The 5,673-nt window shown below is 47.1% G+C and overlaps 1 pseudogene; it reads left to right on the forward strand.

The window, feature by feature from the left end:
- The first annotated feature begins 1,188 nt into the window (after positions 1–1,188).
- LOC136398152 (ubiquitin-protein ligase E3B pseudogene) lies at positions 1,189–5,278 on the forward strand (annotated as a pseudogene).
- Positions 5,279–5,673: the final 395 nt, after the last annotated feature.

Consider the following 5,673-nt stretch of genomic DNA (forward strand, 5'->3'; position numbering starts at 1 on the left):
TATATCAACAGCAGAGACACTTTATATATTGGGACTACCACATGCAGCTTGGCTAGAGTGACAGTTATAAAGAAGATCAGAGTATCTATCAAGACCAGAGGGATATTTGAAGATGAAATTGTAGTGGACTTAGGAAATTTGAATTTTAGCCTATATTGACCAATTTAAGTAGAGACCAGTATGGTCATTTCTGTTTTGGTAAAAGATATCTAAATGTATAAGATGAAGTAGACATGCACAAGACCAGAAACAGGGGCATTAATTCTTAAACCACTGCAATAGTACAGATATAGAGATAATTAAATGTTTACTAAAGCACAGGGAATGAGGTTAGGGATGAGAGTGGGAAGAGAGATTTTTTATCAAATAGAATTTGGGGGCTAGATGGATGAAGCAAGCAAGGGAACATCAGAAAGTATGTACCTATGACCTGGGAGACATTTGTGCTGGAAGTTTCGATTTGGGAAACAAATCTGAATCAGATCATGTGAGCTGCTGAGATGTTCCAGAGAGTATATAGAGGGAGACAAGAAAGCAAAACGACGATGTTAAGAACATAGAAATGCCATGACCCTGTCTCTACTTTTAATTATTAATCTAATCATCCAAGGTTAACAGAACAAAATGAATCAAGAGAAATAATAAATAAAAATAAGCGATGACACATTTTGTTGATTAGGTCATGGGAAAACTGTATGAGACATTTACAGGACTGTTTGTTTAACTCTTTTCTTCTCCTGGAGATTGTCTCCATTCTTAACCTTGGGACACTGCTGTTTCTGTAGATACAACTGACTGGTCCAGAGAGGTCATGAAACCTGACCATATCTCATTGCCAGGAACATATTAAGTATTAAATGTATTATTCCTTAAGAATTTAGGAAATTGTCTGTACCCCCCTTCCGCTCCGCAGAGGGCGCCTTCCTAAAGAATCGGTTGTACTCCTAAACATTGGCCACATTCCTTCCAGCATGCTGGGTTGGACTGGATTGCACCTCCTCTCTGATGGATCAGGCATTTATCCCACTTCTGAATGCTCCACTTTTTCCGCTTCCAGAAAGGAGGAAAAGATTCTCGGAGGTTGTCGTTCCTGGGGCGGAGAAGCTCTACAGAACTGTCATTGACCAGAACTGGATCATTGTTTCCCCCCGGAGCTTTGAGAAAGAACATCCCGAGGCAAGATGGAGTCTCGGCCGCTGCTCTGGGTCCGGCGTAGCTCAGGGGTATTGGGCTGAGGAGATAGTACCCGCGCAGCTCCGATCCCGAGCACGGGGGCTTCGAGCAGATAAAGAGCAGGCAAGCCCCTCGGAAGTGAGAAACTGCCTTGGCTGCGAGTCCTCTGCAAGATCACTAATGATTACGTGGCATTTCCGCGACACAGGCAGGTCCTCAGGGTTTGTGCAAGTTTGTAAACATGTTCACCGTTTCTCAGACCTCGAGAGCCTGGTTCATTGACAGAGCCTGTCAGGCCTGAGAGGAAAGACTTGTGCAGAAGGAGCTGGAGCGGGCCGCTGTCTGGATTCAAGCCCACGTCCGGAGTTTTCTGTCGGAGCCGGCTGCAGAGAGAGATCCAGAGAGAGATCGATGAGTTTTTTAAAGCAGATGACTCTGGGTCCAGTAAAAGAAGTACACTTTGTATTTTTAAGATTGCCAGGAAACTGCTGTTCTTGTCCAGAATTAAAGAGGACAAGAGAAATTTGAAAAGTGTGTGGCTGTATCCTGAGCAGCATGGATGCTGAGAATGAACCCAAGGTGTGGTATGTGTCCCTGGTTCTCTCCAAGGATCTCACCCTCTTATGGATTAAATAGATCAAGGGCATTCTGTGGTATTGCTGCGAGTTTCTTGAGCAGCTCAAGCCTGAAATCTTACAAGACTCCAAACTGGTCACCCTGTACCTCACGATGCTTGCCATCTTCACAGACACTTCAACGTGGAAAATTCTCCAGGGAAAAGGTGAGAGTATCCGACCAGCCATGAACCACATTTGCGCAAATATGGGACATCTCAACCAGCATGGACTTTATTCTGTGCTGCAGGCACTGCTGACCCACGGCCTGGCGTGGTCCCGACCCTGTCTGTCCAGGGACACTCTGCGGCCTTCTCGCTGGCGCTGTGTGCTGTGATTGCTGCACAGTTTTCAGACAATCTGCTTCGGCGGTTCCTCATCCACATCATGTCTGTGTCTGCTTTCGTGACTCATCTCGGCGTGGTAACCCCTGAGCACCTCACCATCTTAGAATCTCATGACATGCTTCATAAATTCATCACCTTTTTAAGAGATAAGGATTGATGCCGTGATGCCTGTGAAAGTTTAGAAGGATGCCATATGCTTTGTCTGATGGGCAACTTCCTGCGCTTGGGCTCCCTCAGCCCCCGAGTGTTAGAGGAGGGATGGCTTCGTGAGTTTGCTCACCCAGATGCTGTGCTACTGTCAGAAGTATGTGTCCCAGAAGAAGTCCAACCTGACCTACTGGCACCCTGTCCTGGGCTGGTTCTCCCAATCTGTGGACTATGGCCTTAACAAATCCATGCCTTTAATCACCAAACAGCTGCAGGTCCTGTGGGGGGTGCCTCTGATCCCAACCTTCTTCAGTGACATCCTGAGCAAGAAGCTGCTGGGGAACCAGGATCTGGAGGCCCATGTGCAGCCAGCTTCCCCCCAGAATGTGCTTCCCACGAAGAATCTCCTGAAGCGGGCATTTCAGAAGTCTGCGTCAGTGTGGAACATTCTCAAGCCCATGGGGGGTAAACGCATTGACTCTGTGGAGGTACAGAAGGTTTGCAACATCTGTGTCCTCTATCAGACCTCGCTGACCACTCTGACCCAGATCTGGCTGCAGATACTCACAGGTCTCACCTTGATGACCTGCTGCCCAAACTGTGGGCATTTATCTGTGAGCTGGGGCCCCACGGAGAGTTAAAGCCCTTCTTGGAGTGCCTCAACAATGACACTGAGGAGTCTAAGCAGCTCTTGGCCATGCTGACACTGTTCTGTGACTGTTCCTGGCACCTCACCACGATCCTTGATGACATTGAAGTTTATAAAGAACAAATTTCATTCAAACTGGAAGAGCTGGTCACCATCTCCTTTTTCCTGAACTCCTTCATGTTTAAGATGATCTGGGATGGAATCATAGAGAATGCCAAGGGCGAGACCCTGGAGCTGTTCCAGTCCATCCACGGCTGGCTGATGGTGCTGTATGAGCGCGACTGTCGGCACCACTTCGCCCCTGAGGACCACTGGTTGCAGAAGGATCTCAAACCTAGTGTGCTCTTTCAAGAACTGGACAAGGACAGAAAATGTGCCCAGCTGATCCTGCAGTACATCCCTCATGTCATTCCTCACAAAAACAGAGTTATCCTGTTCCAAAACATGGTTACCAAGGAGAAGGAGAGGCTGGGGCTCATGGAGACCAGCTCCGTTAATAAAAATTTTTAAATGAATTAAAAAAAAATTAGAAAATTAATTTTAAAAATACAACTATTAATAAAAAAATTACAAAGTTGGTATGAAAATCAGTTATTCCAGAGAACATGTCACCTGTAGGTTTGGAACTTTAAAAGGCATTGTAGAGGAACACAAAAATCAAGGAACTGCCACTCCCAAGGTCTCTTTATGCAGAAATGAGAATGAGGTTGAAAAATCTAGGTGAAGTTTGAGAATCTCAGAAAAACTAGTGTGGTGCAAGTTCTGAAATATAGCAGAGGGAACCTGCTTTATTAGGAAATAACAAAAATTATTTCTGTTTAGGATCCAATGAAGAATTAACAAACAAAAAAACAAACAAAATATATAGGTAAGGCACAGTGGATCAGGCTTCTGAAGCACAGGAAACCTTGAAAGACTAAAAGAAATTGAGAAGGGCAAGATGACAATGGAGTAGGTGGATGTACCAACTTCCACCCCAAAACCAAAGTGGATTACAACTTAATTGTAAGAACTATCATCTGGTAAAACCAATTTTGCACTAAACTAAGAGGACTTTAACCAAGGAACACTGAAGAAGCCACACTGAGACGGGTAGGAAAAGCAGAAACACAGGGCTGCCTAGCTCCCGGAAGCAAACGGCAGCCTGGAGAGGCTCGTGTGGTGGGAAGAGAGTTTAGCGGAGAAGGGAGGGTCTCGGGCCCCAGGAACAAAGCCCCAGACTGTAGGCCTAGAGCCTAGAACAAGCATATGGACAGTATTTAGCTGCAAAACAAGTAAGGATACTGTTTGTGAAAAAGAGATTTTACATACACAGGATTCTTCTTAAAGGGCCCATGCAGAAAACCTCTCTCACAACCACTCACCCGAAAATTCAGGGGACAGGAAGAGAGGAGAGGACTGAAGTAGCAGGAAGAAATTGTAATCTAGGAGGCACAGGCAGAAACACTTTGAGGGAGAGCCACCCTAACCCCTGGGCTGATTTACACCCCAAATCTGAAATGAATATTTCCCCTCAAACCAGCAATACCAGCAAAGGGAAGCAGGACACCAGCAAAACAAGCTCTTCCATGACACTCAGAGCAGAGTCGCTTAGAAGGAGGGAGCCTTAAGGAATAGAGTATTTAGTGCTAGAGTCTGAGCTGCAGCACCCCCACCCACACTGGTAAAGGCTCTCTGGAGGGCGGGCTATGGTGGGACAAGGAAACACGGTCCAGTCAGCGGGGGCGAAAGCTGGGCCAGCCATGACTGAGGCCCGGCGTCAGCTCAGTCTTGCCTAGCAGGGACAGAAGGTATGCACAAAAGCGGTCCGGCTGGCTGAGAGCTTGCCTACAATCCCACCCACAAGGGAAAGGCAAAAGCCTGGGAACTGCAGAGACCTATGGCTGAGTGCCAACACACAGCCCCCACCTGCCCGCATAGCTGAGGCTTGTGGTCCAACATGTGAGCACAGCTCCACCAGCGGGGGCAGGGTGAAAGCCCGGGAACTGATGGAGACCCACAGCGGAGCACAGGCATGCAGTCCAGCCCAGCTCGTGGAGCTGGGGTTTGCAGCCCTACATGAGAGCGAAGCTCTACTCACGGGAGTGGGGCGAAAGCTCAGGAATAGGCGGAGATCCGCGGCTGAGCAAAGGTGCTCACCCCACCCTGAGGTGCCAAGGCTTGTGGCCCTGAGTGCAGCATGCAGCCCCACCATTGGGGGCAGGGCAAAGGCCAAGGCTTGTAGACCGGGGCAAGTGAATAGAGCCCCTCCTGTGGAGGAGAGGCAGAAACCACAGGGACAGCTACAGCGGCCAGTGCCAGCAATGCCCATACCTGAATGCCCAAGGCAGCAGCAGAGGAGGTGTTGAGCCTGCAGACATACAACACCTAGGGAACACAGAGGCCTCAGCCATTGGATTCCATTGGCCACAAACTACTTATACACAGACAGAATGGGAAGGCAGAGAAATGCAACCCAAATGAATCAAGAGAAATCCCCAGAAAAAAACTTGAATGAATCAGATATAACCAAATTACCAGATACAGAGTTTAAAATAATGATTGTTAGGATGCTTAAAGATGGGCATAATGAACAACTAAATAAATACATAGCAAGTATACAAAAGGACATTGAAATAATAAAAAAGAATGAGTCAGAAATGACAAATACAATATCAGAAATGAAGACCACAATGGAAGGAATTAAAAGCAGGATGGATGAAGCTGAGGAATGAATCAGCAAGTTAGAAGACAACATAAGTGA

The sequence above is a fragment of the Saccopteryx leptura genome, chromosome 3, assembly GCF_036850995.1.
Source record: "Saccopteryx leptura isolate mSacLep1 chromosome 3, mSacLep1_pri_phased_curated, whole genome shotgun sequence".
NCBI lineage: Eukaryota > Metazoa > Chordata > Mammalia > Chiroptera > Emballonuridae > Saccopteryx > Saccopteryx leptura.